This window comes from Myotis nattereri, assembly GCF_964212035.1.
Source record: "Myotis nattereri genome assembly, chromosome: 7".
Taxonomy (NCBI): domain Eukaryota; kingdom Metazoa; phylum Chordata; class Mammalia; order Chiroptera; family Vespertilionidae; genus Myotis; species Myotis nattereri.
In genome coordinates this window covers 75,009,668-75,032,219 of record NC_138082.1, presented here as the reverse complement: position 1 = coordinate 75,032,219, position 22,552 = coordinate 75,009,668, and the positions used below count along the sequence as shown (strand labels likewise).

At 42.5% G+C, this 22,552-nt stretch overlaps 1 pseudogene across 1 annotated transcript; it reads left to right on the top strand.

Annotated features, from left to right (window-relative positions):
- The first annotated feature begins 967 nt into the window (after positions 1 to 967).
- On the top strand, positions 968 to 19,289 carry LOC308522508 (large ribosomal subunit protein uL23-like; annotated as a pseudogene). The gene is made up of 2 exons: positions 968 to 1,064; positions 18,848 to 19,289. The product of its transcript is annotated as a large ribosomal subunit protein uL23-like (transcript).
- Positions 19,290 to 22,552: the final 3,263 nt, after the last annotated feature.

Below are 22,552 nucleotides of genomic sequence, written 5' to 3'. Positions count from 1 at the left end.
CTTTTTTTCTTTAAAGATCTATGTCTACTATTTGGCTTTTAATTTTTGCAACAATTTAAAAGAAAAATGAAAAGACAGTTTGGGCATTTTACACTGGACAAAATATAAAGAAAAACAAGTTATTTTTCTATGGATGTTATACAAACTTGATCCCAGACTCAATGGCTTAAAATGAACAGATTTGTTATCTTACTGATCTGTAGGTTGCAAGTCTGCCCTGGGTCTCTCTGGGCTAAAATCAAGGAAGACTGCATTCCTTCCTCGAGGCTCCGGGGTCTCCCCACTGCCAGGCGCTGCCTTCTTCCTTTATCTTCAAGTCCAGCACCAACAGTCCAGCACCCATAATGTTTCTGGTCTCTCTCCCTTCTTCCCTCTCACCTCTCGAACCCATCCAGCAAAGTGTCTGCGCTTAAGGACTCCTGATTGGAATGGCCCCACCTTGATAATCCAGAATAATCTCCATCTCACCATCCTGACAGCTGCAGTGCCCTTTGTGCTGTGTAAGGTAACTAAACATTCACAGACTCCGAGGCTTAGGACGGGGACACCTTGTGGGCTGGGGGCATTCTTCTGCCTCCCTCAGGCTCTCCGATGTCAGGACACAGGTTGCAAAAGGACTTCTTAAAAATATAAGTGTCAGTGTCATCCTTTCAGTTATGAATTTAAACACTCTGAGGTGGACTTTCTGAAATGCAGCATAGTTCATAATCATTTCAATGAGCTCCAAGGTAATAGGTTTCAGGAAAGGGCAGATATGAAAGAAGGAGGCTCTATTTACTAAAGTTCCTTAGGTTAAGAAGCCAGCTCCCTAGGATTACCATTGAGAAAATGTGGTGTGGTCATCCGTGGTTTAAAATTGCTTCGTGTGTACATTATAGCTCCCACATATACTGTAGCTCCCAAGCAAACTAAAGGTGAATCCGGCCCACCCTCTCCTCCCCAGAGGATCAAGCTCAGTGCTGAGCCCATGGCTGTTCAGGAGGCGGCGTGGACCGTGGAGGGTGTCAGCGACACAGCGCTGGCAGATCTGTGGATTGCAATCTGTGGATTGCTGCTAAAGCGAGGTTTGATTGCCAAGGAACTTCAGGAGGGCTGGTCAGATTGGGCGAGGCTCACATTGTTTTTCACTTTCAGCCTCTTGCTTCCTCTCTTCCTTTCTATGTCAGACGGTCCCATCTTGCTTCCTCTGGGAGGTGAGAGCCTTTTGACCTAGCAAAGTCTGCTGTTAAATTCTTCACTCACGATGCCCGGCAAAATGAGTTAGTTTGCATTGTAATAGTGATAAAATCTTTCAAAGAGAGCATGATGGAACCTCAGATGCAACCAATAAATGGAAGAAGAATTTTTTTAGCAATAAGATGTTCCACTCTGGCTGGGTTGCTCAATTGGTTAGAGCATCATTCTAATGCACCAAGGTTTTAAGTTCAATCCCTAGTCAGGGCATATACAAGAATCAACCAAATGATTGCACAAATAAGTAGAACAACCAAATCTCTTTCTCTCTCTCTTCTCTCTCTCTCTCTCTCTCTCTCTCTCTCTCTCTCTCTCTCTCTCTCTCTCTCTCTTTCTCTCTTCTCTTTCTCCTTTCCTCTCTCTCTCTAAAATCAATTTAGAAAAAATACTTTCCTGATAGTCCTCAAATCACATTGCACTCCCTATCTTCTCTTAACTGGATGATGTCTCCATTGCTCCAAAACCAATGAAGGGGACAGAATGAGGTATTTAGTAAGAGCCTGGAGCACAGTTCCTACCTCTGGGTAGACTTATTGAGTCATTGGTTAGTTTATATATTTATATCCTCATCTCTTTGAGGACAGAGTTTTTGACTTTTCTTATCAAAAGGTTTGTGCTGATAAACAGAAACCTAGAATTTAGAAAAGCAGAACAAGAACATGCTAATATAGTCTCTGTGATTAACAAGCAGATTCGACCTTATTATAGCCATAGATGAGAAGTCAGGAATCCCTCTGGCAATGTTAGGTCAGCTCCAGACTTCTCCGGGATTTTTGACCCAGTTTTTCAGGGGGAGTGGCTGTGTCTCTCATCAAGTTGGAATACATATCATAATAAAGAGAATCACAATATGCAAGATATTTAGAAAACTCTTATTTATGGTACTAGAGCCCCGGTGTACAAAATCCTTCACAGGTAGGGTCCCTAGGCCTGGCTGTTGATCAGGACCAATCTGTGGGGTGACCAGTGGGGCAATTGGGGCCCTTGCTTGCAACTGCCTTGGCCTGGCGCCACCCACTCACCTGCTCCACCATCTCACCATGGTCCCACTCTCATTGGAGCCCACTGGGGCTGGCAGGATGTCCACTGCCGCCTGCTGCCAGCACTGGGTTGCTGACGCCCTCCATGTTCCACGCCACCTCCTGGTGGCCAGTGCATGTCTAACTCTCATTCAGTGGAACTTAGTGGGGACAATTTGCATATTAGCCATTTATTATATAGGATTCTGGTGTCCAGACTTATGTGGGTTAACATCCTGAAAAGAAAGATTGGTAATAATTCTAAAGTGTTTGGGACAAACTGAACAAGAATGATGTGGCTGTAAACAGCAAGGAGAGAAAAATAAAAGTGTAGTTCTCTAGGCCAGGCGATTGTCAACAATTAATCTGTACGCTAAGGGATGTAAGTGAAGTTTTATGGGAGGAAGAACCTTCCTCAGAGGGACAGCCTCTGTTGCTGGTATGTGTGCAGTTTAGTGGATGCAGACAGGTGGGTGATGAGGGTGATGAGTACCAGAAAGGGTCGCACAGCCTCAGGTGCTGGAGTGAAAACCAAGCCGGAAGGTGTGTGAAGAGTGTTTCATGCCCTGGCTGGTGTTGCTCAATAGATAGAGCATTGGCTGGAGCACCAAAGGGTCTCAGGTTCGATTCCCAGTCCAGGGCACATACCCAAGTTGCAGGTTCGATCCCTGGCTCTGGGTCAGGGCTCTTGCAGGAGGCAACTGATCTATGTGTCACATCAATGTTTCTCTCTTTCTCTCCCCCTCCCTTCTTCCCTTCCACTCTCTCTAAAAATTAATTTAAAAAAATATCCTCAGCTGAGGATTAAAAAAAAAAAGTGTGTCATGAATGACTTCCCATTAGTAGAAGATACAGGTATATTTCTTGAGTTGATACTTACAAAGATGCATTAGTTGCCAATAGAAATAAGATATTTACAGACAGTAACAGAGAAAGGAATAAGAGGAGAGGGGGAGGGAGAAACCAAGATGGCAGCATAGGTAAACACCGTAAATTGCTGCCTCCCACAACAACTTCAAAAATACAACTAAAAGATAGAACGGACATCATCCAGCACCATAGGAAGGCTGGCTGAGTGGAAATTCTACAACTAGAAGGAAAGAGAAAAGCATACCGAGACTCAGAGGAGGTGCGGTGCGGGAGTAAAATACAAAGGTACAGAGGTGCATGCAGAGAGGGCCGGCGGCTGAGGGCACGGTTGTCGTTTTCAATTAGGAGATAGTCTTGGGCTCTGAGCTCCAGTTCCGGGCGAGTCTCTGGGGACCCAGACTAATAGGGGAGAAATTGGACTGTCTGGCATCAGTCGAAACTCGAGGGTAGCTTTCTCTCAAAGGTGCTTGCAGTGATTGCTGGGACACTGAGAAGCAGGGCCTCTGAGGGCAGGACTGAGAGCAGCCATTGTCTACGGCCATACCACCCTGAACGCGCCCAATCTCGTCTGAGAACAGCCATAACTGCTTGCTCTGCCCTGTTGATCCCCTGGGACCCCGCCCCACCCAAGCTATGTGCGGAAGCTTTTGCATATGAAAGGCCTGGCCCTTTGCAATCTGATAATTACCTAACAAACTGCAGCTTCCCCAAGGCCCCAGGGCAACTTGCATTGCTTCACAGCTGGCTCCTGCTGGGTAGCCTCAGGTAGAGGCTAGATTAGCACCTCCTTAGAGATCCAGGAGTCGGTGTGGGTGTGCCCAGTGGTCAGAGTGGGACCATCCAGATTATAGCTCCTCAGATCCATAAAGGACACACTCAGGGGGCAGACTCAGTGAGCACCAAAGCCCCATTGAAGCAAGTCTTGCCCCGGAGGGATGTCTCCAGTATAGAACTTCTCCCACTGCAGACACAGCTGATTATCACAGCCAATTGGCCTGGAGGTCAATCCCTCCCAGTGTTACCTACAACAATCAAGGCTTAACTACAATAAGACTGTGCGCCAAGCCCACAAGGGGGTGCACCAAGAGTGTCCACCTCAGGTAATTGGGGAGGCAGAGCCACTGGGCCCTATAGGACACCTAGCACAGAAAGCCACTCTATCGACACAGCAAAGCATAAAAAATGTGGAGACAAAGAAACAGGACACAAATGACAGAAATGGAGGGAAGCAAACTACTGGGTATAGAATTCAAAACCACAGTTATAAGGTTTTTCAAGAATTTTCTAGAAACCGCTGATAAACTTAATGAGACCCTCAAGAAATCTAATGAGACCCTCAAGGTTGTGATAAAGGACCAACTAGAAATTAAGCATACACTGACTGAAATAAAGAATATTATACGACTCCCAACAGCAGACTAGAGGATCACAAGAATCAAGTCAAAGATTTGAAATACGAAGAAACAAAAAACACCCAACCGGAAAAACAAAATGAAAAAAGAATCCAAAAATACGAAGATAGTGTAAGGAGCCTGTGGGACAGCTTCAAGTGTACCAACATCGAAATTATAGGGATGCCAGAAGAAGAGAGAGAGAGCAAGATATTGAAAACCTATTTGAAGAAATAATGACAGAAAACTTCCCCTACCTGGTGAAAGAAAGAGACTTACAAGTCCAGGAAGCGCAGAGAACCCCAAACAAAAGGAATCCAAAGAGGACCACACCAAGACACATCATAGTTAAAATGCCAAGAGCAAAAGACAAAGAGAGAATCTTAAAAGCAGCAAGAGAAAACCAGTCAGTTACCTACAAGGGAGTACCCATATGACTGTCAGCTGAATTCTCAATAGAAACTTTGCAGGCCAGAAAGGAGTTGCAAGAAATATTCAAAGTGATGAATACCAAGAACCTACAATCAAGACTACTTTATCCAGCAAAGCTATCATTCAGAATTGAAGGTCAGATAAAGAGCTTCACAGATAAGAAAAAGCTAAAGGAGTTCATCACCACTAAACAGCTACCAACTGGATTATATGAAATGCTGAAAAGATCCTTTAAGAAGAGGAAGAAGAAAAAGGTAAAGATACAAACTATGAACAACAAATACACATCTATCAACAAGTAAATCTAAAAATCAAGTGAATAAATAATCTGATGAACAGAATAAACTGGTGATTATAATAGAATCAGGGGCATAGAAAGGGAGTGGGCTGACTATTCTTGATGGGGAAAGGGGTGTACGGGATGCGGGAAGAGATTGAACAAACATCGTGCACCTATGGATGAGGACATTGGGGGGCGGTGAGGGTGGAGGGTGGGGTGGGAAACGGGTGCAGGGGAGCTATGGGGGGAAAAACAGGGACAACTGTAATAATCTGAACAATAAAGATTTAATTAAAAAAAACAGGAGAGGGGGAAATAGGGAGTTAGAGATAGAGAGAGCACAAGTGAATAAAATAAGTAAGTCATTTTATACTCTGTTTTATTTCAGGTTACAGAAATTGAATTTAGCCATTTTTCAATCTTTTTAACTATTTAGGCAAGGTTGCACCAATTTCTAGTAAGTGATGTGAGTTGTGTGTGTGTTTTGAGTGTATGTTTGTTCTTATGTGTTGTACTGATGGACATAACATAGGAACTATGAAGATGCTAACAGGTGAGTGAGGGTGGACGTATACTTTTACTCTATTGTCTTTACTTCTTGATCTTCAGCTCTTCTCTAAGTGTACAATCATCTGTCACCTGACCTCTCACTCCACCTCAGATTGCTAAGGTCTCTGGTAATCTTCATGTTTTTAAGCTCAAAGTCCTCATCTTATCTAACACTCAAGAGCATTTTGCACTTACCATCCTGTCCTCAAAACAGCTCTTCATGTGTTCCCTTCTCAGTTAATGGCACAATCATTCATTCATTTATGCAAATCAGAAACCTAGAGTTATTCTTGGTCACTTCCTTGTCTTAATATCTTATCCATCAGCAAATTTGGTCATCCTTACCTCTTCCATCTCCACCGCCACCACCCTAGTCCAGCATGTTATCACTTCTCATCTGGTCTGTTGAAGTTGATGTTTACAATATCTATCCATGTCCATTCTTATCTTGCTCTATTCCTTTCCCCACATAGTCACCAGGAATGTGCATTTAAAGAATTTATTTCAAAGTGAAACTGCTGACATGGCCTACAGGGCCCAGCATGCCTGGTCTTGACTTCTTCTGACACATCATCGTGCACTCCTTGCTCTTTGCACACAAGCCACATAGATTTTTAAATATGTAATATATATATATATATTATATATATATTATATATATATATTACAAAATATATATATTACAAAATATATATATTAAAATATATATATATATATATATATATTATATATATATATATATATTACAAAGAGGAAGGGGAAGGAATAGAAAGTTAGAAACACTGATCAGCTGCCTCCTGCACACTCCCTACTGGGGATGTGCCCACAACCAAGGTACATGCCCTTGACCAGAATCAAACCTGGGACCCTTCAGTCCTCAGGCCGAGAGGTTCTATCCACTGAGCCAAACCAGTGGATAGCCACATGGCTCTTTTGCAGTTCCTAGGACCTTCTAAGCACCTATTTGCCAGAGGGCCTTTGCACATGCTATACCCCTGCTTGCTATATTCTTTGCCTATTCTCTTCAACGTGGTTAATGCCTTTTCGTCTAGATTTTAGCGTGAGTGTCACTTCTGGAAAGTTCCCTTTGAATTTCCTTACTAGATTCCCTCCCCCTTTTATGTCTGACATTAGAGGCCCAGTGCACCAAAATTTGTGCACTCAGGAGGGCCCCTCAGCCCGGACTGTGCCCTCTCGCAGCCTAGGACCCCTCGGGGAATGACCACCTGCTGGCTTAGGCCTGCTCCCTGGAGGATTGGTCCTAACCTGGCAGTCAGACATCCCTCTGGCAGCCCAGGAGCCCTCAGGGGATGTCCACTTGCCAGCGGGGAGCAGGCCTAAGCTGCAGTCAGACATCCTTAGCACTGCCGAGGAGGCAGGAGAGGCTCCCACCACCACCACTGTACTGGCAGCTGTCAGCCTGGCTTGTGGCTGAGCAGAGCTCCCCCTGTGGGAGCACACTGACCACCAGGGGGCAGCTCCTGCATTGACCGTCTGCCCCCTGGTGGTCAGTGTGTGTCATAGTGACCAGTGATTCCCAGTCGCTCTGCTGTTAGGGTCAATTTGCATATTACCCTTTTATTATATAGGATAGAGGCCTGGTGCATGGGTGGGGGCCGGCTGGTTTGCCCTGAATGGTGTCCCAGATCAGGGTGGCGGTCCCGCTTGGGTGCCTGGCCAGCCTGGGTGAGGGGCCGAGGGCTGTTTTCAGACTGGCCACACCCCCTTCAGGGTGGGGGTCCCTGCTGGGGTCCTGGCCAGCCTGGGTGAGGGGCTGATGGCTGTTTGCAGGGTGGCCACAGCCCCCAGCCACCCAAGCTCCCAGTGGAGGCTGGCTGGAAGCAGGTGTCTGGGATTTATTTAGCTTCTATGATTGAAACTTTGTTGCCTTTTGGGGTGGCCACAGCCTGCCAGGGCAGGCGGGAAGCTTGGCTTCCTCCATCGCCAGGGCAACCAAGCCTCCTGCTTGCTCCAGCTCCATGGCTGCCGGCCGCCATCTTGGTTGGGTTAATTTGCATATAGTCACTCTGATTGGCTGGTGGGCATGGCTTGGTCATAGCAAAGGTACGGTCAATTAGCATCTTTGTCTTTTATTAGTGTAGATAGTAGCATGACCCCTCCTATTAATGACTATTAAGCTCCATGAGAGGAGGAACTATGCCTATTTCTGCACCTGACACAGAGTGTGCTCTCAGTAAATATTTGTTGAATGAGCGGAATCTTACTTCCTCTATGAAGTGTTCATTAGCTTTACATGCCATAACGTTTTCCAGTTTCTAGGTTACCCTAGTTTTCATCACTTAAGTGTGAGTCTTTCCTTGTTCTCTTTTTTCATGTATATTGGGGTGTTCTTCTAACTAGATAGTAAGTCATATAAGGACAGGTGGTAAGTTCTATGAGAACAAGAAACATATCTTAAGCTTTACTTATTTTATTTTTTTCTCATATATTTTATTGATTTTTTACAGAACGAAGGGAGAGGGATAGAGAGGTAGAAACATCAATGAGAAAGAAACATTGATCAGCTGCCTCCTGCACACCTCCTACTGGGGATGTGCCCACAACCAAGGTACATGCCCTTGACCGGAATCGAACCTGGGACCCTTCAGTCTGCAGGCCAACACTCTATCCCCTGAGCCAAACCAGTTAGGGCCATATCTTAAGCTTTAAAAAGTCTCCACGTGCCCAGAGTAATTCTGAGCACAAAGCAGGTTTTGAACCAAGACTTGGGGATTGGTTTACCTTTGTTCATACGTATGTGAAGTTCAGCCATAATCTTTTACACATGCTGACGCTTTTCTTGGCTTTATCCTTCAGTCTCTTTCGATATGGAGTTTGTGGGGATAGGTGAGGAGTGGAAGTAGCACCATTGACTTGCACCCCCTTCTCTGTGGGAGTTTATGGAGCCTGAGAGAGAGCAGCCTTCAGCTCTTCACACTTCAGATCAGAGCGTGACACCTGGGGAGGAGAGGCTCTTGCCTTCCATAAGGCAGGTGCACAGTAAGTGGGACTAGGTTGCCTGACTAATTAGAAGAAAAGCTGTGGCCATCACTTGGGTCCCCTGACTCCAGGCTCATTGTTCTTTGTGAGGTTGTTTCATTTAAATTTAGAGAAAAAAATAAGCTCTCATTAATAGGATGAGGCACACATGCTGGGAATCGAAATTAATAGGGACGGGGAAAGCCAGGGAGATCCTGGGGGAACATCTGGGTGTGTGGACTAAGTCAGGTGAGGGAGGGATGGCTTATATATTTGGTGAAAACCATTATCTAGAGTTTATTTTTGTTTGAAGCATATACATCATACCTAATTCCCTTATGCCTTGCTACTTAAATGTTTATTTATAGAATGATTATACATTAAAACATCCCTTTAAAATCTCCTTTACTCTTACCTCCTTTTCTCTGTTTTATACATTTATTATACAAGCCATACATTGTGACTCCACAGGGTATCACACTCTGTAACTGTGAGTGGTTGTGTGTGGCTTAGTTTATGTTCACACAAATCTCATTGCCTTTCCTCCTGGTCCTTTTCGCCTTTTCTTTTTCTAAGCACCAGATGTCATTTTCTTTTTTGTGCACTCATGTGTGGGGGCTCACATGTGTGATGTGTGTACACACACACACACACACACACACACACACACACACACACCTGGATGTGCATAGACAAAGATTGCACTGAAAGAAATACTGTGACATATGGTACCTGAAAATCCAGGGTCTTAATAGAAGGGCTGTGATCAAGGGTGCAGATGTTTGGCATTTGACAAATGAAATTTTGTATGTAAAACTGTTTTAGTACATTAAGTTAAAGGCGAGAAAATTAGCTGCATATTGTAATGAACATATCTCTCCATTGAAAAGGGATGAAATGGGAAACTTAATCAAACAAATAAGTCAGTGATTTTCTGCTTATGTTTATCCAAGTCTCAGATTTCATTTCTGTTTCCTCTTGGGGGTTCTTTGCTTCTTCCTCTATTATTCAGCTCCCACAGAGCATGTGGGGAGGTGTTTTGAATGCCACTACCCTTAAAGTTTTTGGAAATAGAGTTTCAATAACATACCTTAATGTTTTCTTTCATCAATGTCTAATTTTACTGTGAATGCGAACGTTTTCTTCTCTTTACCCTTCCAGATCTTTGGTTCCTCATGTTCTCCCAGTTCCTAAATCCTCATTTCCTTCCTGAACACCTTCACTTAGGTATTTGAAATGGACAATGGCTTTCCCCCCTCAAATATGCTTCATTGGCTGTATTATTGTCATTGAATTTATCTCAATATACAATTTGTCACTTAGTTAGTCTTTGTCCAGAATTGCTCCTTGTTTAATGTTTGCTAATTTTCATTCCCCTTTGATTGTACTCTCTTGAAATTAGAAGTTACATCTTATGGTAAGTGATGCATAAATACCCATTGATTCATTTTTAGATTGTTTTTAGAAAAGAAAGGAGTCACATTACTTAGCAGAAAATGACATATGTGGCTCAATTATAAATACATAAAACAATCATCAACTGGTAATTGCTGTCAATAAAACTAGTCAGCATTTCTCCTTTCAGTCTTTGGAACTGTGCCCTGTATTGCCTCATTTGCCTTATTTGGATGGTGCTGCAACTTCTAGGCCTGCAAAATAGTTCTTTTTAGGCATGTCCTCTTTGCCAAAGGAGTTTTAAAAATACTTTTCTTATCAGAGGCAACTCAAAATGCTATTTCCTAATAATAATATCTTTTAAGAAGAAATCAGGATCTTAACTAAAGATGAAAAAGAGACATATTTAGTAACTAATATTTTTTTATTTCTATTCACCTTTACATTTGCCCTTACAGCACACAATCCTATAGGTAGGCAGATGTTTATATTCTCTTTATGAAGGATGAAACTGAAGTGCGAAAGGGTCAGGCAGAGGCCGTCTAGCCATGAAATAACGGGGCTTGAGCTTCGACCCTGTCAGATGCCTTGGGCTCCTTTGGGCACCCCTCTGTGCATCTCCATGTCTTTGGTAGAACAGCTAGCCTGTGAGTGGACACTGCATCCTTGAAGTTCCATGAAAAGAGGAGTTCCTCAAAATACGTGTTAAAGGCATCTCTCTATGGTGAGGACATATCTCTTATGCTATTTTTCCTTGTAGCACAGACTTGATCAGCAATCCCTGAACATCAACTGTTGGTAGACGTGCCCCAGGGTAACATTAAAATAATAAAAAATAACCAAAGGTTTGTCAGTTAGAGTCAAATGTCTCAGAGGCTTTAGGAGAACTTGAGGCTCTACCAAATATCACTCGTTAGATTGGCAGGTGTCCCTGGTATGCCATCCCCCTCTTCTGCCCTCGCTCTCTTGAATAAAGGCTTTTCTTTCCATAAAGTCTGGCACAGTCTTCCTTGTGGGTCTTCTCCATGATCCCAGGGCACTTTGGATCTCTTTCTTTCAGTACCTCCTGAAATAATTGTCTGCTCCACTCATATAGCACTGAGCAAATGTACTAGCTTATTGTTTTTTGCTCTACTTCCTCAACTGGATTTAAGGGCTTGTGAGGATGGAACCATGCTTATAATTTTACTAGAGGCCCGGTGCAGAAAAATTTGTGCACTCGGGGGGGAGGGGGGAGGTCCCTCAGCCTGACCTGTGCCCTCTCGCAGTCTGGGACCCCTCGGGGGAGGACCACTTGCTGGCTTAGGCCTGCTCCCTGGGGGATTGGGCCTAAGCTGGCAATCAGACATCCCTCTGGCAGACCGGCAGCCCTCAGGGGATGTCCACTTGCCAGCGGGAAGCAGACCTAAGCTGCAGTCGGACATTCTTGGCACTGCTGAGGAGGCAGGAGAGGCTCCCACTACCACCGCTGTACCAGCAGCCAGCAGCCTGGCTTTTGGCTGAGCAGAGCTCCTTCCTGCATTGAGCGTCTGCCCCCTGGTGGTCAGTGTGTGTCATAGTGACCAGTCATTCCCAGTCTTTCTGCTGTTAGGGTCAGTTTGCATATTACCCTTTTACTATATAGGATAGAGGCCTGGTGCATGGGTGGGGGCTGGCTGGTTTGCCCTGAATGGTGTCCCGGATCAGGGTGGGGGTCCCGCTTAGGTGCCTGGCCAGCCTGGGTGAGGGACTGATGGCTGTTTTTAGGCTGCTTGCACCCCCTTTAGGGTGGGGGTCCCCACTGCAGTGCCTGGCCAGCCTGGATGAGGGGCTGAGGGCTGTTTTCAGGCGGGCCAAGCCTGCAGCTGAAGCTCCCAGTCTCTCGATTTTTTTATTTTTTTTATTATTCTGGGATTCATTTACCTTCTGTAATTGAAACTTTGTTGCAGCTCCAGCTCTGAGGCCGGCTGGCTGAAGCAGGTATCTGGGGTTTGTTTAGCTTCAATAATTGCAACATTGTTCCTTAGAGTGCAGCTCAGAGGTGGGCTGCAGCAGGTGGGGAACCTTATCTTCCTCCATCACTGGAGCAACCAAGCCTCATGTTCACTTCAGCTGCCTGGCTGCTGGCCGCCATCTTGGTTGGCAGTTAATTTGCATATCACCCTGATTAGCCAAGGGGAAGCGTAGCAGAGGTATGGTTAATTACCATGTTTGTCTATTATTAGATAGGATATGTGTGTGTGTGTGTGTGTGTGTGTGTGTGTTTTACTAATTTGGCCACAGTGGGTGGGATGGCACTGTCCCTAGTGGCTGTCCCAGTCTCCAATCTGTCATATACCATTTTTAAAATATTGCTATCATTTGTCTTGCATCTAGCACAGCCGTGGGAAAACTACGGCCCGCGGGCTGGATCCGGCTTGTTTGAAATGAATAAAACTAAAAAAAAAAAACGACCGTACCCTTTTATGTAATGATGTTTACTTTGAATTTATATTAGTTCACACAAACACTCCATCCATGCTTTTGTTCCGGCCCTCCGGTCCAGTTTAAGAACCCATTGTGGCCCTTGGGTCAAAAAGTTTGCCCACCCCTGATCTAGCATATCGCAGGTGCTATGCTAGCTAATCCTTATGGTCGCAGTCTCCCCACTTTATAGTTGAGAGACAGTAGCTCAGGAAGTTAAGTAACTTGCTCAAGGTTGCCCAGCAAGTAGCAGACTTGGGATGCACTCTTTCTCCACCATGCTGTCTCTTCAAGTGTGCCCAGTGTCCAACCTCCAGATGTAACTTTTGTCTTTGCTTTGTATCTGGAAACGTTGGTAGCTAGTTAAGAATTGGTGGATTTTCCAGATAAAACCATCACTTTTTAATAATCTCTTAATGACCCATCTTTTTTCATTTTAGTTATAAGACAATCATTAGAGGTACTCTTGGCTGGATACTCATGAAGCATCAACTGTGGATCTCATAACAAAAAAGTATTTGCAGTGACTGTTGTTACATCCCGTGTCCTAATTTTGCTTTTGTGTATGCAAGTCAAATTGCTTTTGTGTACCCAAGTCAAATTGCTCATTTAGAGTCTGGGTCATAGAAGGAAGTGTTTTTCACTCAAGCATAGTGAAAAAGGTGAAGTAGAATAATTTAGACCATTACGAAGCACTTATCTTTTCTCATGTGTAACAGGTCCACTTGCTCAGTCTTTGATGAGGACAGGAAGGAAAAGAGTTTGAGATCAGATGGGAGGAAAGTTTCTTGAGACACGGAAAGTCATCTATAATAATAAAAGCATAATATGCTAATTGGATCAGATGTCCTTCCGGATGAAGCCAGGGCTGCAAGGGAAGCGCGGGTCCTGGGTGCCTGCCAGCAGCCAGAGGGAACCCAAGGTCCCAGGGGGAAGGAAGGCCTACTCTTGCACAAATTTCATGCATTGGGCCTCTAGTTTGAGTCATAAAAAGTATAAAATTCACTAACATTAAAATAATAAAATTTTACCATGTTTTTACTCTTTGTCTAAAAGGTGTGGCATACCTTCCAAATCCCTACAGGTTTTTGTGACATTTATCCTGGAAGTTTGGAACTCACTGGCATAGCCAGACTTTGTTCTTACTGAGTTGTCCCATAGCTAATAAGTAGCTGGTACACAGCAGTATGGCCATTCTGCTTGTCAAAATATTGAAGTATTTTCTTGTTGGTTCATAAAAGTCTCTGTCCCAGCCTGCTGAAACATCTCATAATCCATGTGATAAAGAGTCGACGTCTAGTACTTTAGACGTCACTGAAGACCCTGCTCTCTTCTGCATCCATCCTGTTGTTGGTAATGGTTTGAATTTCAGCCTTGGCTGTTGTTACACAGACTCTTTTGCTTTAACATGCAAGATATGGAGCTCAGTGGCCTGGATCTTTCCTGCTCCTTTCCAAGTTCAGAGTTGCTTTATAAATGTTGTGTGTGTTTTTGTGTTTTTGTGTGTTTTTTCACAGACATCATTCCAGATTAAAATTGGTAGTGAAATCCTCCACGTGGTAGATATCATGCCTTAATAAAGCCACACATCTAGGCAAAAGTGAGTGGAACAATGCTTGTCTTTGCCTTCTTGTTTTGTCATTAGCATTATTTCCTGAAGGAATGCATGGAGGTTGACTGTAAGAAATATTGTGGAGTTCTCAGAGTTTTATGCTGGAGATATTTAGGATTGGCGATTATAAGTTTATTTCTATGAGTGTAGATACAAATATATTCTATGGGTTGTTGAATTGCTTGGACTCTATGGTTTATTAAAAGGAGACCAAATTGGTGGCTTCGGACACATTTATGTTACCTTCTGTATTTTATAAAGCAATAAAATGTTTTAAATCATTAATGAAACAAGGTTGGATATACTAGTAAGTAAATATTCAAATATACCCATTGTCTCATTTTATCCTCATAAAATCAGTAAGAAATTGCTACTGTCTGTCTTTTATAGATTAAGTGACTTGAGGGTAGCCAGATGCCTCTGAGCAGTAGAGCAAAAGCTGAGACCTCAGATCCGCCCTGAGCCCACAGGAAATAGCTCCCCACATTCTGATCCCAACTGGGTCTCCATACGAAAACCAGTATTCCAAATAAGGTGCTTTAAAAGTTAGGAAACAAAACAAAATGAAACAAAAATGTCTGTTTACATGTGAGAGGAGATACTGTCCTGATGTGTCAGCATCATTCATGGAGAGAGGGGGACCAGGGTAATATTTTGAGCTCTTTAATTGAGTTGGGGTATAATTCTCTAGGGACTGCTAAACCATATTTTCTTTAGTTACTGAAATAGGATTATTAACGCTAGCTTACTTCTCAGGAGATGTGATCGAGTGTCGAGAAACGTTTAAGTGAGGAATATTGATGATGTAAATTACCATGATGTAGGACGAGAATGCATTAAGTTTTGTCGCCCTGAGAAGGCTCTGGCTGTCACACCTGTCCCTCCATTGATGTCAGGAGTGGATGAGGCCCTTTGGCAGGAAGACTTGTGTGCCCTTTCCCCTCTTCACTCTGTGGACAACTTTTTGAATGGCCTCCTGGGTCTTCTTGGGAAGGTCACTCCATTATCAGTAATTTCTTTTAACATTTTTATGCTTAGGCATGGAGAATTTCTAAAGTATTATCTCAGACTTTTTGTTTCCCCACCAACAATGGTGAAATAAAAGACAGGTGCTTTTTTTTTATTTCTGAAGAACATGCTATACTTTCTGAATGTTCCATGCTCAAAAAGAGAGCCTAGGACGCATTTGAGATGTTAGATAAAGGACTGTCTCTGCCCTTGCTCTTGATAAAAGAACACAGAAGTTTGAGATGCATAAGGACATAAAATGACTGAGAATTAATGTCTGTTTATCTTTGCTTTGGGGGAAGAAATTAAACTAATCTCATCAAAGTTATTTAGGAAGTTTCTGACTGTACTCTTTAATCTTTGTTTCAGAGAACATCAGCCTGCATTATTAAAAAGGAGATCGCTGCATGTGGGGCGAGCATTCAGCTGGTGTCTGTTTCCAAATATGAAATTAAAGAATTTGAAGTTAATTTCACAGATAAAGGAACTGCTAGGCAAAACAGTGTAGGCCATTTTGGAAATGTTATTACATTATTCAAACCATATTTATTCAAACATGCGTATGTGAGCTGCTGCACAAACATCCTATGGGTGTAATCACAAACAAAAATGTCACTGATACTGAGCTTCAGCTACAAGTTGGATAAAGATATCAATTTCATCTTTTTTTTTATTTTTGGGTTGGTACACATCCAACCTTTGCCTGATTGAGATGATAGAATTTAAAAGCTTTTTGCCATCTTTATTTTGAAGAGGTGTGTGTGTGTGCACACCCACCCACACACACAATATTTTAAATATCATATTGTTCAGTTCTGTGGTTAGCAGGAAGGAAATTCATTAGTTTTGTTCATTAACACTTTATACAGTATAGTAATTGGTAAAACCACCTTGCCACCTAAAATCCTCCACGGTTATGCTTTCTCCATTATTTTTTCTAGATCTCATCCTTTGTTGGCCTCTGAATGTTGGTGCTCCAGGACTCAGTTCTTGGACTACTCCTTTTATCCAAACACTCTCACAATGTAGGTGATTTAATCTAAGCTCATGGCTTTATGCCATCTATATGGTGAATATGTCTATATTCTTTTTATTTTCAGCCCTAGCAAAAGATTTATTATATGCTTGAGGCCCAGCGCACAAAAGTTGTGCATGGGGGGGGGTTTCTAGGCCTGGCCAACAATCAGGGCCAATTGGGGCCGGCCAATCAGGCCCGAAGGTCCCGTTGGGATTGGGAGAGGAGGCAATGGTCACCGGGCTGGGCACGGAAGGAACAGACACTGGACACCAATGCCACCCTTGGCGCCCTGCCACCGCACAGTTCCCTGCCCCTCCCCGCTTCTCCTTCCCTTGAAACCGAGCCGCCACCAGGGCCTGCTGGCTGGGGGTTTGGGACAGGGCCTGCTGGCCAGGGAAGGAAGGGGTGGGAAGGACTGCGAAAGGTTGGCCACTGGCCCCGAGGGGGGAGCCGGCCCTTCACCCCCCGGGAAAGGGGCCACATCTGCCGCCACCCATCCCTGGTTCCCTGTCCCAGCCCAGGGCCTGGGCTGATCGGGTGATGGGGGCCTGCCGTCCAGGGGGAAGGGCCAGTGGGAGATTGGTGATTGGGTGGGGTTCAGCTGGCCCGCCCCAATTGGGGTCAATCGGGACCAAGCTGGACTGGGGAAGGGGACACAGGAGGTTGGCCAGCCTGCCCCACCGCCAATCGGGGGAGGGCGATCGGGGGCACAGCCAGCTGGGGGGAGTGGCTGCAGGAGGTTGGCTGGCTGGCCCTGTTCCCCATCAGGCCAGTTTGCAGGCCACAGTGCGTATCTTAGCAACTGGTTGTTCCGGTCATTCCGGTCATTCTGCTTGTTCCGATCACTTGGCTTTTATATATATTTAGATGTCTGCTTAGAAGTGTAAAGTCATCTCACACCAACTTTGCCTGAGATGATAGCTATCGATTCTTGCCACACACATACCCCTTCCTACCTTGCTTCTCTCCTGTCTTCTCCAACTCAACTGGCATTATCATTTAACCAGTTGCCTAGGACAAAAAAAAAATGAGGGATTAATCTTGAAGTTTATCTTTCTCATCCATTTCACATTCAATCCATTAGCAAGTCCTATACTTTCCAGCTATATCCCACATATATTCCAAAACAAATCCCAGCAGCTCTTCCTAGATTGAACTGGCTTCATCTTTTTAAAATATCTCTTTCTGTCCACTGTTAGCCTGATGGTGGTCAGTATATAGCCTCTTATTCAGAGTAATCCATCAAAAATATAAAACTAATCCTGTTGCCCCTATCTTCCAAAGGCTTTCTGCTCTACTGAGAAGTAATTTCAAGTCTTTGCCATGGCCTTCAATGTCCACCATGGTCTGGTCATTGACTATTGCTCCTTATTTATTTTCTACCACTTCTCTTCTGCTTCCACCTCTTTCACTTTGCTCTAACTATACTGGCCCCTTATCTTGCTCATCAACTCTCCTCCTCAGGGCCTCTGTTCCTGCTGCTTGCAATGCACTTCCTCCAGATATGTGTATTGCTTACTCCGCCCATCATTCAGAATTCCTTTCTCTTCCCCCAGGTACCTGCAGGCTTTCTTCCTCATCTCATTCAGAACTCTGTTCTTTGACTAAAAATACCAACCTTGTCACTTTCCATTGTTGCTTAATATTTTCTAGTACTTCTTACTACCTGAAGTAATATTGGTTATTTCACTTGTTTGCTCTTTGGCCCCTTGGAAAGTATGGAAGCTTCATTTGAATATGGCATTGTGTGTTTCTCCAACATTGATATCTGGCATCTATTTGAGTGAATGGATAAATGATATGATTAAGTTCATCTGTCTTCTTTGATATCCTTACCCATTCTCTATGTTTCATCTTGTGATTATTTAAACTGTCTCTCTATGTCCCAATCTCTGTTGCTATGAGTATGCAACAATGTTCTGGTCCTTTTACAATAGAGACACAACTAATTTAAGAGGCAATCAAAAGAGCATAATGATAAATGGAGAAACTCAGAACTTTACATTTATTTTGCTAAACTGTGACCTTCAAGATTATTGTCTCACTGTGGACTAATTAATATAAGCTTTGAGACTCGATATTTAGCATTGACATTCTTCCTCTAGGCAAAACCTTCCCCCTTCTTCTTAGACATACTTGACTTTCAAAGTGTAGAGTGTAAAGGGAAAAGACTTTCAAAGAAATGATCAATGCCTCTCTTTAACACATTGATAATATTATTGCATTAAAGTGTTTTATATTTCTCTTTTCTGCTGGTTCTATGGAGCCTGATAAGCCTGTTTATGTTGGTCTTGCTAATTTCATGATATCCATCAATGCAAGCAAACAGGTCTAGACAAATGCATGTACCTAAGTCGAGTCAATGGGCTTTAAAATGGCACCTCATATATATGGATATATGTCATATATATATTTTATTATAAGGTCATGTGTTTAATAAGCATTTATGGTGTGCCAACAATGTACCTGATATTATATTATGGTCTGGGAATATTAAAAGGAAAAGACATGGACTTTAGATTTAAGGAAAACCCAGTCTAGTAAAGGAAATAGGCATATAAAAAATAAGCATAAGGCAGATTGACAGCACTGTAAATGTATGTATAAGAATACATACAGAAGCCCCTCCCAAAGCTGAAGCTAAAGCAAAGGCTTTGAAGGCAAAGAAAGCAGTGTTGAAAGGCATCCACAACCACACAAAAAAAAGATCTGCATGTCACCCACTTTCCGACTGCGAAAGACACTAAGGCTCCGGAGGCAGCCTAATTATCCTCAGAAGAGCGCACCCAGGAGAAACAAGCTTGACCACTATGCCATCATCAAATTCCCCCTGACTACCGAGTCAGCCATGAAGAAGATAGAAGACAATAATACACTGGTGTTCATTGTGGATGTCAAGACCAACAAGCACCAGATCAAACAGGCTATGAAGAAGCTCTATGACATTGATGTGGCCAAGTTCAACACCTTGATCAGGCCTGATGGCAAGAAGAAGGCAAATGTTCGACTGCCTCCTGACTATGATGCTTCAGATGTTTCCAACAAAATTGGAATCATCTAAACTGAGTCCAGCTGCCTAATTATAAATATAAAAATTTTACACTGTAAAAAAAAAAAAGAATACATACAGAGTATGGAACAGGGAATTGCCAATTTTATTGGACATTCACAGATCAGATCAGGGCAGACTCCTTGAAGAAATTTACCACTAATGTGGGGGTTGAAGAACAACTTTACAGGTAGACAGACCACAAGTCACTGAGGCAAACATGGTGAGTTTCAGGGATTCTAAGTAAATTTATATAGTTAGGACACAGGAATTTTGAGGAATTGACAAGAAATGAGGCTGTCAAAGTAAACAGGGTTCAGATCACCAATGGCCTTGGATAGCTTGTAAAAGAGTTTGAACTTTATCCTAAAGACAAAGGCTATTACAGGATTTTAAACACAGGAGGGGTAGCATCTAACTTGTATTCCAGGGAACTTGCTCTAGGTGTCATGTGGAGAATTGAATATATGGGCATAAGCTTGCTGGAAACCCAGGCAAAAGATGATAGGAGAGTATAGAGTAAAGAGGCATGCATAAGTAAAGTGATAGCACAGGATGGATATTGGGGCTGTGGGAAATGAGAGAGAAAATACGGAATGACTCTAGCTTTGGGTTTGTTTGATTGGATAGTTGGTGGTGCTACAAAGGAAAGGGAGCATAGCAAGAAGAGCTTCCTATGCTATCACTGCAAGTAGCATTTATTGAGCACATGCTATGGGCCATGCACTTTCATTATTCAATGGTCCTATGAGATAAGAATCATTACTGTCTTAAAGTCTACATACTGGAAACTACACCTGAGCTTTAAGGAGCTAGATGCCTTGGCCAAAGTCATACAATTGGAAGAGTCAGAGCCAAGAATTGAACCCATTCTGACTCCACAGTCTGCTTTAAAATATTTTAAATATATATATTTAATATAATTTAATTTTAAAGCTAATGATCATACATTAAATGAGACAATATCTAAAAATAGGAACAGGAGAAATGGTCATCCAAGTAGGCTCTTGACACACAAAAAGCCAAGCCTTGGCTTGATTGTTCTGGGTGAACTTTCAGTGAGGACAGAAGAACGTCTTCAGGCTACACAGTTGGGGTTGAAAATATGAGTCTGGATCTCAGGCTAGCAATCAGAGTGAGAGGAACACATTTGGAAATTATCAGTGGATGGGTGGGAGGAAAACCACATAAATGGAAAAAATATATTCTTTTAAAAAAAGAACCATGCCAACAAAACCTTTCTCACTCTTGCAACTGTATGGACCCTGACTCCTTACAAAGAAAATAAAGAAGTGAAAGGATCAGTTTGGGTAAGCAGATTGGTATAGATTCTGATACTTATTATCATGATAAACTTTTCTCAAAGATTCTAGAGATTTCTAATGTTTTCCTATGTTAGTCTGTTGCTAATTTGTCAGTGTCTCCTGCTTCACCAATATGGGACCTAAGTCATTTTCGCAGACTAATTGAACTCTAAAAATGATACTCTGAGGAAGCTGGCTAAGGAAGCATGAATTTGTCAAAAAGAAGGATTTAAAGAAAATTGTTTTTAAAGTATAGCTTGCACCCTTGCTTTATCACTTCCCTTTTAATCCAAATGATGGCTGTGTTTTTGGGAAAATAGCAATATTCATCATTGTTAAGTTGGGAAAAGGAATACCCATACCAGGTTATTTTTATGGATCTCAAAAGCTGCACAGGAAGTAAAAAATACTACGCGGTACGAACAGTGTGAAACACTTTGTGTGCCTTGTACCTTGTCCAAAAATAATTGACTCATTAATCTCAACTCTATCAATCTGGTCCCATTATCAGGGTCAAAGATAGGTTAATTTTAATAAGTGGAGGAGTATCAGTTCCCAGATAGGCATGCATTTAACAGATATTATCTTAGAAAGGAGGCAATAATTAGAAAAATTATTCTGAGGTGATTTCAGTGAAAAATACCATAAATGAAACCCTCACTTTCTACTTCAGTATTATTAGGAGACTAAAAACTGAGCTATGTTCCTAAAATTGACATTTGGAATAAATGTTTCTGGAAATAATAAAATATTTTCACAAAGGGAACAATAATTTCACCCGAATCACAGAACAGCAGTGGTGAAGAAATATGGGTATTTGACATCAGATTGCTTTAGTTTTGAATCCTGACCCCGCCCTTCACTATTTGACTTCGGGAAGGGATTTAATCTTTACAGGTCTCTGTTTCTCTCTCCATGAAAGAAAGGGGTGATAGTATATTTCACAGACTTATTTTAGAAATTGAACAAGAAAATATACGTGAAAGCATCATGCACAATCCTTCATGTGCTGTAAATTGTTCCATAAACATCCTTTTTATGTTTCTGAATAATGAACTCTAATCAGGTACTCACTGGCATGGTCTCCCTTTCAAAAAAACTGTTATTGTGATTTTGAAGTTGAGCAAAATAACTGTTCACTCATACCAAGTGGTTTCTTTTGTTTTGCTTTTTTCCTTTGCTTCTCACTAAGATATTGCTTTCTTTTCTTTCATTTACCTTAACAGATTTAAAAGCACTGTTTATACTTCCATTGTCAAGAGTAATCATGCTTTTGAAGTAAGGTAATGTCCCATTGTTACACTTATTGGTGCCTATTGGGGGAAAAGTTAGAATTTTATCAAGTCTATTTAAACATCACATTTCTTACTACATATCCCAAGAGAAATTCTTCCTTCATCTAAAATTCTTTCTGATGATACTTATATTAACATGCTTATCCCTTATAATGGAATCATATTCATGAGTGTCCTATTGCCCTTTTCTCCTGCATCATAACTATCCCACATGCATAGGAAAACCAAAAGTTAAAAAATGGAGAAAACATACTAAATAAAACATTTGTAACATTCAAGAGAAAATTAATGAGAATTGGCTATATGCCATGCACTTTCTTACAGGTGGAATTTGATAAATAAGACAGAATCATTGACATGCTCCAATGGAAGAGACAGATACATGAAAAACCAGTGGCAACCCAGTGCCATATGGAGGCACGCATCTATTATTGTAGGTCTCTAAAGATGACTCATGTGCAGGAATTTATCACCTGGTGTGCAGATAAAGGTACATATGTTAGTAAGGTGGTTTCTCTGTACTGGGTGGATGAGAAGGAGCCCAAAATAGGGCACTCTGGCAGTTCTGAGGGGGCTGCTTATCTGTGCTATTGCACATGGTTGGGTTCTTGGGTAATCCTTGTGTCCTTGAGCTCGGGATTTTCTCCAGTTTGCACGATTCCATGATTCAGCAGCC